At 35.3% G+C, this 16,779-nt stretch overlaps 1 protein-coding gene across 2 annotated transcripts in view; it reads left to right on the top strand.

Moving 5' to 3' along the window:
• The window catches only part of SEMA3A (semaphorin 3A), a 497,295-nt gene that overhangs the window by 225,689 nt on the left and 254,827 nt on the right, over positions 1-16,779 (top strand). The window contains exon 1 of one of the 2 annotated variants that reach the window (XM_064375121.1): positions 885-902. The exons of the other annotated variant lie outside the window; for it this stretch is intronic. The gene's annotated coding sequence lies outside the window, so the exon portion shown is untranslated. Of the gene's footprint in view, positions 1-884; positions 903-16,779 lie in introns of those variants that run through there. 2 annotated transcript variants of the gene reach the window in all.

Genomic DNA, 16,779 nt, shown 5'->3' with positions numbered 1-16,779 from the left:
CTGGCTTCTAACCTGCTGGAATTTCTCAATCAGAAATTCCAACCCAGCTGCTCTCCTGATCACTTCGAAAACATAGTACCTTGGTTCAACAAATGACAGTTTTCATTTTAACCAATGCTCCTGAAAACCCCATATTGAACCAGAATGTTGATGGAATTATAGATAGTCAGTAGCACAGAATAAAGAAATTAACGGTGTCATTAAACCATAGATATGTTGTAATTTGACATACCTTTGTTTTGTTACATAAATGGCAAAAATGCAGTGGTTATATTTGAACCTATTTGTACTATGAAATTTTAAAGATAAGAGAAACCCTCAGTAAGAGTAAGCTCTGTGAATTTCATTGCTACTGACTCATCTCCATTTAATAAGAAAAATTTAACTCTTGAGGAGATTATCTATGTCCAGGACATAAGCATACTTTTTCAAATAAATAGAAAACAAAAATAAGAAGCTCGTATTTAATAATTGACGAGTAAGATTTGATGCCTAATAGATATTTTAAGCAAATGATGAAATCAGAATAAAATTTTATAACTGTATTTTTTAAATAACTTATTGATAGAGGTAACCACTTGAAGAAAGTTTCCATTATGTATAAATTATGACATGTCAATTTATATTGAATTATGAAAACAGATTGAAATTAAAATGTAAAGTGCCAAGCTTGTTTCAGCATTAAAAAAAGTTACATTGGCCTGTAACCAAAATATTTGTCTCCCAAATGTCATCCTTAGAACAATTTTTTAAACACAGTGTGATTGCCTCTCCCTCCTCTCAACTCCCAGCAGGCTAAAGCAGACCTCACATGGTCCTACACAGATGCAGACAGAGAAACTGCTCATTATCAATCAATGAACACAAACAACTTGAAGACTGCTCAGTTCCCCCTGCTAAAGGTAAAGAGGCTTAAAGCCCCTGGTGAGTTTATTATTCTGGGACTGAGATCGTCAAAGTCATTTGATTTTGACTTGCACAGTAGCCACAAAGGTTAAATTGAGGTTAAGTTTCCCAAACAAAATGGAAGCAATTAAACAGTTAAATGTTACTTTTTTTCCCTTTATTTGGTTTGGTTTTATACCACAGATGGCAAAAAAAAAGTATTAATGTAAGCAAAACGTAAATTTTTATTGATCTCTAAGTAATAAAGTGATAAATAAGAAATTACCTTTTATGCTTAATTATATGTTTCTATACATTAATTTTTCAAAAGAAATCACACACCAGTATAGTTTGTATGTCTCTAACCAGTAACTGATTATAAGATTTTCTCTTTGCAATATGATGTCTGAAGACTTCAGAAGTCTATAATTTTCTACTAGAGAGGAAAGAAATCAGGCTTGTTCAAATGTGGTAATAATATTTCATTTGTTTGAGCATAGTCAATTAGAAAGAATACCAGTCACAGAGAAAAAAAACCAGAATGTAACTACTACTTCTTCCTTAGAGTATTATGCAAGCACAGCTTATTTTATTTTATGTAAATAATTTTCATATTTTTTATCTCACTTGACTTCTGAAATAATTGTATAAGGCGGAGAGACACTTGACAATTTTTTTTTAGAAAGGAATATCAGGAAGATGATGTAACTTTCCCAAGATAACATATTTAATGTTATAAGAGTTGGAACCAGACTCAGATGCATTGCTAATTTTACGTATTACATGACATAATACCTGGAATCATGATTCTTTTAAGTATCATAGAGTATTTGGTTTTATTGCTTTAAAAAATAGGTGGCATTCCCAATGAACAATTTTTAGCACCATAAATAATAGTTGACATACTATTTATTGAAACTTGTGTATATGAAAATTATATCTTAACTCATCGGGGAAGAGAAAACTTAGATGTATTTCTTTTCCTGTATATATTGACAAAAAGTTTATATGTGTGTGTGTGTGTGTGTGTGTGTGTGTGTGTGTGTGTGTGTAAGAGTAAGAGAGAGAGACTGACCAGCACAAATCTCCTCCTTGCTAATTTCCTTTCCATCATGGTCTGAATTGCTATTCTCAGAACAAATACTGTCTACTTAAAGTTAATCTAAAAGTGTTTCAGTGTAGAGGGATCAGTACAAGTGGAGGGGCGGGTTTGAAGAATGACTCGAGAGATCCTTTAGATTCTGGGCAATCTCCAGATACAGTAGCTAGGGCAGGAACATGGCTCCCTTGAGGAGCCGGAGGACTGGCAATCCAATGGAGTGCAGAGAAGCACTTTATTTTTCTGAAACAGGGAAGTAAAAAGTTGAACTGCATGAAATATTGCATATGATTTGCCAAGCCTAGACACACCCATGACTCGTACTCCTCATGAGGTTAGAACTTGGTCATAGACATCTTGTCAAAAGTAGCTTTCCACTGACCCGGATCATGCCATAGGGAAGAAGCGTCTCTGAGGAGTGCACATTTCCTGTTCCTTGAAGGCTTACACTCCCTCATAGTGTGAACACTGGGTTATTAAGTCTTAAGGAACATTTTTGTAGTTTCTCCTAGGTGGAGACCTTCCTAACACACACTGTGTAATTTTAAAGAGAGAGAGAGAAAGAGAGAGAGAGAGAGAGATCAAAGAGTGGAGTTGTTTGAGGTGGTATGCTTACAGAAAACCTTTTAACACTATAAACAATCACTGACGTGCTGTTTATTGAAATGTGCCTGAAAAAAATATTTTAACTCATAAATAACAGGGCTAAAAAAAAAGCAGGTTTTATCACTAGGCAGAATAGAGACACATTGTAGAGGAACCTAAATGTGTATCTGCTGACTCTCACAAAAAGACAAGTGAATACTCAGTTTATGATGAAATTATTTTCTTGACCACATGCCACAGCCTCCAAGAAAAAGGCTGCTTTTCTCCCAGTTCCCTTTAGCTGTATTTGTGTGCTGGGCATACAGTATTCGCACATGAGGGCTGAAGAGAGTATGTGTGCTTTTAATTTGTAGAGTGGCATGGTCAAGAATTTGAAGTACTTTCTTAAAAAATTCTATTTTAATAACTTTCCCTCAGATAAATTATTAACATCCATTTTAAAGGACAAGCTAAAAGTTATTTGAAGAGAAAGCAGAGAATTGAGGCAAAACATTAACATGGGAAAGCTGTCTTTAAATATATTTGTTAAGCATTCATTTTGTTTGTCATTTACTGGAAAGGAGACCACATATGCCAGTTTTTATCTTGAAGCAATAAAGGTTGATAGTATGAATGTTTATTTGTTTATGTATGTATTTATTTATTGGGGTTGATAGTATGAATGTTTATTTGTTTATGTATGTATTTATTTATTGGGGTTGATAGTATGAATGTTTATTTGTTTATGTATGTATTTACTTATTGGATGGTGACAAGAGAATGACTTCTTTATACCGCCCAACACAAAGCAGAATGCTTCATGTTGAAAATATAAACATAAAATATAAACTATAAAAGCTCCTAGGTAGTCAATTGATACAGATGTAATCCAGAAGGTAAATCATGCTTAAAGGATTCTGAAGAAATAATTTAAACTTATCACATATTTTACTTTATAAACACTGAGTCGTCACTGTCTGCAGTTTTTAAGTTATTTCTAAGGCTCATGCTTTCTGGGCAGAAGTACTCTTGCAGTCTCTTCTGGGCAGCTACCAACAGTTACCAGGCAGTGGGTGGTCACTGGGGTAAGGGGAGTTACTATGGTTTACACATTGGCCAGTAGCTCACTGAGTTTATTAAGTGAATTCTAGAAGCAGAAACAGCTATTTATTCTACATCTTGCTGATAATTCCTTTCTCTTCTTCTTCCTTTGTGTGGTCAGTCAAAATGTTTTGCTGTAAATATTGGGAAACTATTGACTTAACCTTCTTAACCAAAGGTTTTATTTCCTTTTAAAATTTTATTTTCTTTAAAATTTTAGTATCTTTTTTCCCAATTACAAATGTTATCCATATCAATTTTATGAACTGTTAACTATAGAAACAGAGAAGGAGCCTACTTTTTATATTGTCATGTTTTTCGTTTTTCTAAAACCTAGAAAATATAATAGACTAGAACCAAATATGACAATACATTAATCTGGATGCTGAATACATGGATGTGTGCCATACTTATTCTGTGAAGTTGAAGTAGTTATCTTTAAAAAATTTGAAAAGCTAATAAAACTTCATTATAAAAACATTAGAGATTAAAAATAAGAAAACTAATTCACCTACATAACTACCATGCAGAATTAACTGTTATAAAAATTGGATAAGTTGTTCTGTGCTTGATTTTTTAATGTACATTCTCATAATTCTTCTTGGTTTTTTTTTTTTACAGCCTCAAATTTTTATATACTGTTCAATTTAATATTTAACTTTTTTCTTTGACTCTTAGATTTTACCACTAAAAACATTTTTGATGTCATTAAAGACACTTAAAACCCATGATTTATAATTATGTCATCCTATTGTATTACATTATTATATCATTTTGCTATAATTATAAATATATTCTCCTATTGTTAAGCTCTTGCTTTTATTTCAATCATTTTCTGCTATAAATAGCTCTGTGAAAAATAACCTTGTATAAATCATTCTGATGACTGCCTTAAGACTAATTTTTAAAAGTTAAATTACAGAGTCAAAAACACACAGTTATAGTTCATTGTATGTGTATACATATCAAGCTCTTTCCTAGGATGATATAGTTTGTCCTCCCATGAGAAGTGGATGCTAATATTTAAATTTCATATTCTCATCTAAACTGAAAAAAAAAAGAGTTTGAGGTTTTTGACATGTTAGTGGCAATTATTAGTTCATTTTTATTTGCATTTAATTGCTTTTCCTGTTGGATATAAAATATGTATATTTCATTTCTTGAATTTCTTATTTCAGAGATTATGTCACTATATATAACCTCTGTCTTATTTTAATGTGGGGTGTTAGTTATAGTGAAATTATTAGCCCTTTTAAAAGTTTTTAGCAAAACAATAGGAATAGTTTATATTTCATTTTATTTTTGACATACATAAGTTTAAGATTTTATGTTGTCAAGTGAATTTTTAAACCATTTTTCCATTGACTTTATGGTTGGAAAGTCCTTGTTTTCATTTCTTGGCGCTGCTGTGACAAATTACTACAAACTTGGTGACTTAAAACAACAAAATTGGATTCCTGGGCAAGATGGCCAGAATAGGAACAGTTCCAGTCTGCATCTCCCAGTGAGACCAATGCAGAATGAGGGTGATTTTTTGCATTTCTGAGTATAAACAAAGTCATCAGGAAGTTTGGACTGGGCAGAGCCCACTGCAGCACCTCAAAGCTACTGTAGCCAGATTGATTCTCTCTAGATTCCTCCTCTCTAGGCAATGCATCTGTGAAAGAAAGGCAGCAACCCCAGTCAGAGGCTTATAGATAAAACTCCCATCTCCCTGGGACAGAGCACCTGCGGGAAGGGGTAGCTGTGGGTGCAGCTTCAGCTGACTCAAATGTTCCTGCCTGCTGGCTCTGAAGAGAGCAGTAGATCTCCCAGCAGCACTTGAGCTGTGCTAAAGGATGGACTGCCTGCTCAAGTGGGTCCCTGACCCCTGTGCCTCCTGACTAGAAGACACCTCCCAGCAGGGGTCCACAGATACCTCATACAGGAGAGCTCCAGCTGGCATCTGGAGGGTGCCCACTGGGATGAAACTTCCAGAGGAAGGAAGAGACCAAAATCTTTGCTGTTCTGCAGCCTCCACTGGTGGTACCCAGGCAAATAGGGTCTGGATTAGACCTCCAGCCAACTCCAGCAGACCTGCAGCAAAGGGGCCTGACTAATTAGAAGGAAAACTAACAAAGAGAAAGTGGGTAATAACAAACTCTTCCAAGTGAAGGGAGCATGTTCTAACACAATGCAAGTAAGCTAAGAACCTTGAAAAAAGATTACAGGAATTGCTAACTAGAATAACCAGTTTAGAGAAGAACATAAATGACCTGATGGAGCTTAAAAACACAGCACAAGAACTTCATGAAGCATACACATGAATAGATCAAGCTGACAAACGGATATCAGAGATTGAAGATCCACTTAATGAAATAAATCATGAAAACAAGATTAGAGAAAATATAATAGGAACAAACCAAGCCTCCAATAAATATAGGACTATGTGAAAAGACCAAACCTACATTTAATTGGCATACCTGAAAGTGATGGGGAGAATGGAACCAAGTTGGAAAATACTCTTCAGGATATTATCTAGGAGAACCTCCCATCCTAGCGAAACAGGCTAACATTCAAATTCAGAAAATACAGAGACCACCACAAGATACTCCTGGAGAAAAGCAGCCCCAAAACACATAATTGTCAGAATTACCAAGGTTGAGACGAAGGAAAAAAATGTTAAGAGCAGCCAGAGAGAAAGGTCAGGTTAGCCACAAAGGGAAGCCCATCAGACTAACAGTGAATTTCTCTGAAGAAACTCTACAAGCCAGAAGAGAATGGGGGCCAATATTCAACATTCTTAAAGAAAAAAATTTTCAACCCCAAATTTCATATCCAGTCAAACTAAACTTCCTAAGTGAAGGAGAAATAAAATCCTTTACGGACAAGCAAATGCGGAGAGATTTTGTCACCACCAGGCCTGCCTTACAAGAGCTCCTAAAGGAAGCACTAAACATGGAAAGGAAAAACTGGTACCAGACACTGCAAAAAACATACCAAATTGTAAAGACCATAGACACTATGAAGAAACTGCATCAACTAATGGGCAAATAACCAGCTAGCATTATAATGACAGGATCAAATTCACACATAACAATATTAACCTTAAATGTAAATGGGTTAATTGCCCCAATTAAAAGACACAGACTGGCAAATTGGATAAAGAGTCAAGACCCATTGGTGTGTTTTCAGGAGACCCATGTCACATGCAATGACAAACCCAGGCTAAAAATAAAGGGATGGAGGAATATTTACCAAGGAAATGGAAAGAAAAAGAAAAAAGCAGAGTTTGCAATCCTAGTCTCTGATGAAACAGACTTTAAACCAACAAAGATCAAAAAATACAAAGAAGGGCATTCCATAATGGTAAAGGGATCAACTCAACAAGAAGAGCTAACTATCCTAAAATATATATGCACCCAATACAAGAGCACCCAGATTCATGAAGCAAGTTCTTAGAGACCTACAAAGAGAGTTAGACTCCTCCCACCCAATAATAGTGAAAAACTTCACCACACTGTCCATATTAGATCAACAAGACACAAAATTAACAAGGATATTTAGGACTTAAACTCAGCTCTGAACCAAGGGCATAGACATCTACAGAACTCTCAACCCCAAATGAACAAAATATAAATTCTTCTCAACACCACATAGCACTTATTCTAAAATTAACCACATAATTGGAAGTAGAACACTCCTCAGCAAATGCAAAAGAACAGAAATAATAACAGTCTTTCAGATCACAGTGCAATCAGTTTACAACTCAGGATTAAGAAACTCACTGAAAACCACACAACTACATGGAAACTGAACAAACTGCTCCTGAATGACTACTGAGTAAATAAAGAAATTAACATGAGGTCAAGAGATTGAGACCATCCTGGTCAACATAGTGAAACCCCGTCTCTACTAAAAATACAAAAAAATTAGCTGGGCATGGTGGCGCACGCCTGTAATCCCAGCTACTCTGGAGGCTGAGGCAGGAGAATTGCCTGAACCCGGGAGGCGGAGGTTGTGGTGAGCCGAGATTGCGCCATTGCACTCCAGCCTGGGTAACAAGAGCGAAACTCCATCTCAAAAAAAAAAAAAGAAATAAGTTCTTTGAAACCAGTGATAACAGAGACAATGTACCAGAATCTCTAGGACACAGCTAGAGCAGTGTTTAGAGAGAAATTTATAGCACTAAATGCCCACAAGAGAAAACAGGAAAGATCTAAAATTGATACCCTAACATCACAATTAAAAGAACTAGAGAAACAAGAGCAAACAAATTCAAAAGCTAGCAGAAGACAAGAAATAACTAAAATCAGAGCAGAACTGAAGGATATAGAGACATGAAAAACACTTCAAAATATCAATGAATCCAGGAGCTAGTTTTTTTTGAAAAGATTAGCAAAATAGATAGACCTCTAGCCAGATAAATAAAGAAGAAAAGAGAGAAGAATCAAGTAGACATGATAAAAAATGATAAAGGGGAGATCATCACTGATCCCACAGAAATACAAACTACCATCAGAGAATCCTATAAACACCCCTACACACAGAAACTAAAAAATCTAGAAGAAATGGATAAATTCCAGGACACATACAGCCTCCCAAGATTAAACCAGGAAGAAGTCAAATCCCTGAATAGACCAATAACAAGGTCTGAAATTGAGGCAGTAATTTAAAGCCTACCAACCAAAAAACCTCAGGACCAGATGGATTCACAGCCGAATTCTACCAGAGATACAAAGAGGAGCTGGTATCATTCCCTCTGAAACTGTTAGAAACAACAGAAAACAGGAGACTCCTCCCTAACTCATTTTATGAGGCCAGCATCATCCTGATACCAGAACCTGGCAGAGAAACAACAAAAAAAGAAATTTCTGGCCAATATTCCTGATGAACTTCAGTGTGAAAATCCTCAATAAAATACTGGCAAACCAAATCCAGCAGCACATCAAAAGGCTTATCCACCACAATCAAGTCAGCTTCATCCCTGGGATCCAAGGCTAGTTCAACATATGCAAATCAATAAGTGTAATCCATCACATAAACAGCACCAAAGACAAAAACCATATGATTTTCTCAATAGATGCAGAAAAGGCCTTCCATAAAATTCAACACCCCTTCGTGCTAAAAACTCTCAATAAACTAGGTATTGTTGGTCCATATCTCAAAATAATCAGATCTTATTTATGACAGACCACCGCCAATATCATACTGAATGGATAAAACCTGAAAGCATTGAAAACCTTTGAAAATTGGCACAAGACAAGGATGCCCTCTCTCACCACTTCTATTCAACACAGTATTGAAAGTTCTGGCTAGGGGCATCAGGCAAGAGAAAGAAATAAAATGTTTTCCCAACACCACTTATTGAACAGGGAATCCTTTCCCCATTGCTTGTTTTTTTCAGGTTTGTCAAAGATCAGGTGGTTGTAGATATGTTGTGTCACCTCCGATGCCTCTGTTCTGTTCCGTTGGCCATATGCAGAAAGCAGAAACTGGACCCCTTCCTGACACCTTACACTAAAATTGACTCCAGATGGATTAAAGACTTAAACATAAGACCTAACACCATAAAAACACTAGAAGGAAACCTAGGCAAAACCATTCAGAACATAGGCGTAGGCAAGGACTTTATGACCAAAACACCAAAAGCATTGGCAACAAAAGCCAAAATAGACAAATGAGACCTAATCAAACTCCACAGCTTTTGCACGGCAAAAGAAACAGTCAATAGAGTGAATCGGCAACCAACACAATGGGAAAAAATCTTTGCAGCCTACCCATCTGACAAAGGGCTGATATCCAGAATTTACAATGAACTAAAAAAGATTTACAAGAAAAAAACAAACAAGCCCATTCAAAAATGGGCGAAGGATATGAACAGATACTTTACAAAAGAAGACATACATGAGGCCAACAAACATATGAAAAAATGCTCATCATCACTGCTCATTAGAGAAATGCAAATCAAAACTACATTGAGATACCATCTCACGCCAGTTAGAATGGCGATCATTAAAAAATCTGGAGAAAACAGATGCTGGAGAGGATGTGGAGAAATAGGAACACTTTTACACTGTTGGTGGGAGTGTAAATTAGTTCAACCACTGTGGAAAACAGTGTGGCGATTCCTCAAGGACCTAGAAATAGAAATTCCATTTGACCCAGCAATCCCATTACTGGGTATATATCCAAAGGATTATAAATCGTTCTACTATAAGGACACATGCACACGAATGTTCATTGCAGCACAGTTTACAATAGCAAAGACCTGGAACCAACCCAAATGCCCATCGATGATAGACTGGACAGGAAAAATGTGGCACATACACACCATGGAATATCATGCAGCCATTAAAAACGAGGAGTTCACATCCTTCGTAGGGACATGGATGAACCTGGAAAACATCATTCTCAGCAAACTGACACAAGAACACAAAATCAAACACCACATGTTCTCACTCATAGGCGGGTGTTGAACAAGGAGAACACATGGACACAGGGAGGGGAGCACTATACATGGGGGTCTGTTGGGGGAGGGGGTGATAGTGGGGGGGTGGGGAGTTGGGGAGGGATAGCATGGGGAGAAATGCCAGATATAGGTGAAGGGGAGGGAGGCAGCAAATCATACTGCCACGTATGCACCTATGCAACAACCTTGCATGTTTTTCACATGTACCCCAAAACCTAAAATGCAATAAAAAAAATAAAATATAAAAAAAAAAAAAAAAAAAGAAATAAAATGTATTCAGACAGGAAGAGTGGAAGTCAAATTGTCTCTGCAGATGACATGATTGTATTTTTAGAAAACCCCGTCATCTCAGCCCAAAGTCTCCTTAACCTGATAAGCAACTTCAGGAAAGTCTCAGGATACAAAATTAATGAGTTAAAATCACAAGCATTCCTATACACCGATAATAGTCAAACAAAGAGCCAAATCATGAATGAACTCCCATTTGCAGTTGCTACAAAGAGAATAAAATACCTAGGAATACAATTCACAAGAGATGTGAAAGACCACTTCAAGGAGAACTACAGTCCACTGCTCAAGGAAATAAGAGAAGCAGCAAACAAATGGAAAAATATTCCATGCTCATGGATAGGAAGAATCAATTTTGTGAAAATGGCCATACTGCCCAAAGCAATTTATAGATTCAATGCTATCCCCATCAAGCTACCATTGACTTTCTTCACAGAATTAGAAAAGGTACTTTACATTTCATATGAAACCAAAAAAAGCTCGTATAGCCAAGACAATCCTAAGTAAAAGAACAAAGCTGGAGGCATCATGCTACCTGACTTCAAAATAACAAGGCTACAGTAAACAAAACAGCATGGTTCTGGTACCAAAACAGAGATATAGACCAATGGAACAGAACACCGGACTCAGAAATAACACCACGCATCTACAACCATCTGATCTTTGACAAATGTGACAAAAACAATAGGGAAAGGATTCCCTATTTAATAAATGGTGTTGGGAAAACTGGCTAGCCATATGCAGAAAACAGAAATTAGACCCCTTCCTTACACTTTATACAGAAATTAACTCAAGATGGATTAAAGACTTAAACATAAGACCTAAAACCATAAAAACCCTAGAAGACAATTTAGGCAATACCATTCAGGACATAGGAATGGGCAAAGACTTCATGACTAAAACACCAAAAGAAATGGCAACAAAACCCAAAATTGACAAATGGGATCTAATTAAACTAAAGAGCTTCTGCACAGCAAAAGAAACTATCATCAGAGTGAACAGGCAACCTACAGAATGGCTTTTAAACATTTTTAAAGAATGAAACAACCCCATCACAAATTTTAAAGAATTTTAAAGCATAAATTTTAAAGAAATTTTAAAGAATAAAACAACCCCATCACAAAGTGGGTGAAGGATATGAACAGATACCTCTCAAAAGAAGACATTTATGTGGCCAACAAACATACGAAAACAAGCTCATCATCACAGGTCATTAGAGAAATGCAATTCAAAACCATAATGAGATACCATCTCATGCCAATTAGAGTGGCGATCATTAAAAAGTCAGAAAACAATGATGCTATAGAAGATGTGGAGAAATAGGAACACTTTTGCACTGTTGGTGGGAGTATAAATTACTTCAACCACTGTGGAAAACAGTGTGGTGATTCCTCAAGGATTTAGAACCAGAAATACCATTTGACTCAGCAATCCCATTACTGGGTATATATCCAAAAGATTATAAATCATTCTACTATAAAGACACATGCACACGTATGTTTCTTGCAGCACTGTTCGCAATACTAAAGACTTGGAACCAACCCAAACATCCCTCAATGATAGACTGGATAAAGGAAATGTGGCATATATATGCCATGGAATACTATTCAGCCATAAAAAGGGATGAGTTCCTATCCTTTGCAGGGATATGGATGAAGCTGGAAACCATCATTCTCAGCAAACTAGCACAAGAACAGAAAACAAAACCACATATTTTCATTCTTAAGTGGGAGTTGAACAATGAGAACACATGGACACAGGGAGGGGAACATCACACACTGGGCCCTGTTGGTGTTGGGGGCTAGTGGAGGCATAGCATTAGGAGAAATACCTAATGTAGATGATGGGTTGATGGGTACAGCAAACCACCATGGCATGTGTATACTTATGTAACAAACCTGAACGTTCTGCACATGTATTCCAGAACTTAAAGTATTTTTAAAAAAAGAAGAAGAAACAAATTTGTAGTATAGGCAACTCTATAGAGGTTGAAGGAAGATTAGTGGTTGCTTAGGGATGGTTGGTAGTGGTGGAACAGCAGATTGATATCTAAGGGATATGGAATTTCTTTGTGAAGTAATGAAATGTTTTAAAAATAATTGTAGGGGTGGATGGTTGCATGTATATTTAAATGTGTTAAAACCACTGAATTGTATATTTTAAATGTGTGATTTATATGGTATGTGAATTGTATCTCATGAAGGCGTTTTAAACAAAACAACACCGCTGTAACTTAGACAAAAGCAGTTTGTGTCAAATTCTGCTATGTAATATTGGTTAAATTTTATAGTCTAAAGTCTAAGCTTTATTTATGAAAATACTCTCTTTATTTCTGAGGTGTGTCAATAAAACATATTAGTAAACTTATAGCAACAAAATATTATACCTATTGCTGAGAAAATACAAGACCTGGAAACAGGATTATATCTTTAAAAAAATTATATTTAGAGTCAAGGAAAATTATGAAACATATCAAGGAAATTAGTAGTTGCTAAATATTTAGTTAATATGTAAGACATTCCTTCTCAGTCATTACAGAATACTTATATCAAATGAAATTGTATTCAATATATATTTGAAAGGTATACATCCAAAGTAGAATAAATTTATCATTTTGTATCCTAAGTAATAGAATTTCTTTTTTCCATTTACTTTCAATCAACAAAATAGTTAAGTCCTCTATTCCTACTACTTTGATTTATTTCAAAACTATTTGTACATCTAAATGTAACTTTAATGTAATTTTTTATATAAATTGTGACTCTTAAAGATTAAAAGCCTGTAAAATTAAATTTGTCACAATTCTGGAGGCCAGAAATTCAGCATTAGTATCACTGGGTCAAATCAATGTGTTAGCAGTCCCATGCTTCTTTGCAAGGCTCTGAGGGAGAATCCCTTTCTTGCCTCTTCCAGTTTCTGAAACTGTCTTCCCTTGCTCATGGCCTTTACCCCAAGTCAGCAATGTAACATCTTCAAATCCTTCTGTTTCCTCAAATCTTCGGCCTTCTGGGTATATGCCCAATTCCCCTTCTCCCTCTCTTATAAGAACACTTGTAGACATTTAAGGCCCAAACAGGGATAACAAGAAATCTTCTTATCTCAAGATCCTCAACTTAATCATATCTGTAAAACCTCACCACTCAAAGTAACATTCACAGGTTCCAGGCATTAAAGACCTTTGGGTGGCCATTATTCAACCCACTAAAATCTTCTCTTAAAAAATGAGTTAAGTATTTACTTGTGTATTTTTAAGACTTCTTATAAATCTCTCTCCTATCTTTTCTTTACTCTCCATTTGAATATGCTGTATCTAGTTTTGGTGTTTGTTTTTATAGTATTTACAAGTAGTATTACTTCTTTTGGGATCCTAAAGATCAACCTACCACTTGGGTGTAAATTAGTAATTTGAAACACTTAAAAATCTGTAGGATAATGTTGTATTATAGTTATATAAATTGCTTTTAATTAAAACATTCATCTAAAACTAGTCAGACCAATAACAACGGAAGAAAATGGGAGTTTCTCTTTTTGTGAAATAATAGAAAATATTAATACTGTATCACACCTTAATATTTATTTGGAACAGGTAATTTTTTTTATGACCTCTTTATTTCAAATCAGAATATTTGACTAGATTCACAGTGAAAATAATAAATGTGTATGCATCTATAACATTCACAAAAATCAGTTTTATCTAAAGATAGCCTCCAAAGATAGTAAAAATCAGTATGTGGTTTGCTTCAAGTCTTAAGTCCTCTAATTTAGTGGAGCAGATCATTTTATTCTTAAAAATACATTAGAAAAATTACAGTTGTTTTTTTATGATCCAATTTCTAAACTATAAAAAGAAATTGCCACCTATAAAATATAATTGGCACTGCATTTTTAGTCAGAAAGATAACCAGATGCTTTAAAAATGAATTCATTATACAAGATTCTCAAAAATTGTTCTGTGAGTAATTATTCCTTCAAGTAACAGTTCCAATATTTCTAAAATATTATTTATTACCCATGTCTTCCATTTTTCTTTGATATTTGGGTGTAAAATGAGTATGCCACTTGGATACAAAAAATGGATTACCTACAGAGTATTTAGTGGGTACAACTGCCCATGGGCAAAATATTAAATTCATTTGCAACAGAAGCCTTTGCTTGATTTTTTTTAGACAAAATGCCTAATGTTTTATACATCAAAAATAATTTCCTCATGAAAATTAAACTTTTGAGTAAGTAGATAACTTAAAAACAATTGTTTTAAATGCATTGTTTTACCTAAAGCAAATATTTACAGTTGCTCAATTGTGAAATCTTGCAGACTATTCTGAAATACGTTAATATATTATTTTTATTTTTAAAAATTCATTTTAATATTAGCATTATGATGTAATTATTTTTGGTCTACATTCTTCAAGATTTTGGGTTTGCCACATGGCTTTAAATCATTGTAGTTTTCATAGATATAGGTAAAAGAGAGAGATGCCTACATGTGCACTTTTGCAAACAGTTTTGTATATGGACTGAAATATTTAAAATCGTTTTAGAAAACAGAACTATTGCAGAAATGCTTTGCATATCTGTATTTACTGGTAAAAATTAAGTTAATATTATGTATGAGTGAATATCGGTAATTTGTTCATAAGCTATTCTTTTCCCCACTTCATTCTTTAAACCATGGGTTTTGAGGAAGCTGATTTAAATACATGAATAAAAATTAAGTAGTGTAGACTTTCACTGTGCCTACTATAGATTATCCACTGTCCTGTACACAAGTTCAGTTGAAAATTGAATATCCCACCAGGCAAGGTGGTTCATGCCTATAATCCTAGAACTTTGGAAGACTGAGGCAGGCAGATCACCTGAGGTCAGGAGTTCAACACTAGCCTGGCAAACATGGTGAAACCCCTTCTCAACTAAAAATACAGTAATTAGCCTGACATGGTGGTGGGATCCTACAATCCCAGATACTCCGGAGGCCGAGACAGGAGGATCGCCTGAACTGGGAGGCAGAGGTTGCTGTGAGCCGAGATCGCACTGCACTCCAGGCTGGGTAACAGAATAAGACTCTGTCTAAAAAAAAAAAAAGGAATATCTCTCTGGGTCTCTCTCATATGCTGTTCCCTAAAACACCCATGCTCCACCAAATCTGGATTCCTTAGTACTTCCAATACAGCCTTGCTATTCTCATGGAGATGGTGTCCTATGATAGTAGTGTCTTCTTATTAAGGTTAAGTTTTCTGTTCATGCTTCAGTCAACAGGGATTTCCACACTAATCTACATTCTCACAGAGTTTTTTAAAGGCATTCCTGAAGTATGTTTCTAATTGGTTGTATCTAGATCTTAGCATAGCATATTAATTACAGTAAACCATTGTGACTAAAGGCATAAACTACTGAGCAGGATCTGAAACTCAGCTCAGATTTTTTTTTTTTTTTGCTGGGTGATTCGTGGTAAGAAGTGTTTTGGTCACATCATGCCCCGGTTCCTTTACCTATATAACGGAGACAATAATAGTAGCTATCTTGCCACAGTATAAGAGATGATAATGTAAACCACTTAGAAAAATGAGTGGTGTGTTGTAAGCATTCAATGTAACTTTTGTCTCTCCCTCCCCATACCTCTCATCTCCTTCCTCCTCCCCCTTCTTCTCTTCTTCCTCCTTCTTCTCTTTCCTTGATTATCAACTTAGAGACATTTCCCTAATGCTATGTTTTGTATGTTGTATCAACTCAATGAGTAATAAGTTTGAGTAAGAGAATGAGTGGCTAATGGCTTAATAATAAAATTTACCTGTTGGTATAAACTATCTCAAATCTTAATCTTAAATTTGGTAAGTTGGACTTCGGTTGCTAAGAAGTTGGTGCTCAGAAATTCACTTACCTACGTATGTTTGTCTTTTCCTTAACTCTGGGATTAAGTAAACACTTTTGTTTTCAGCATCATCAGTTTCTTCCTACACTTAGTTGCTAATTATGATTCAGGTGTTAGTTATTTTAAAAATATGTTTTCACCATTAATGTTGGGCTTTACTTTTCCTGATTTATTTGTTTTGCCATTTTAAATTTTAGAACCTAAATTTATCTTCCTTGCCTTCCTTTCTAACACTGTTAAATGTATTTTAAATGGAACATACATGATATTGCTTTCAGTATATCAGGTACTGCCATTTTTTTTGAGGTAATTAATACAGTCTGTCCTTTTTAAGGCCTCTGCTTTGAGGGTATTCACAATTATGAAGGTGATTCACATATAGAATTAACTGAAATACTTGGCACCTCAGATGTGTACTTTGTAAACAACCAGGGGAAGAGAGATTTGTTCAAGGTAATGGAAGATAACACACTCGAATTGGTTTTGATAGACTGAGGCAAA

Source organism: Aotus nancymaae, unplaced genomic scaffold, assembly GCF_030222135.1.
Source record: "Aotus nancymaae isolate 86718 unplaced genomic scaffold, 86718_ANA_hifiasm-v0.15.2.pri h1tg000002l, whole genome shotgun sequence".
In the NCBI taxonomy this organism is placed as follows: domain Eukaryota; kingdom Metazoa; phylum Chordata; class Mammalia; order Primates; family Aotidae; genus Aotus; species Aotus nancymaae.
This window is presented reverse-complemented; position numbering and strand designations above follow the sequence as displayed.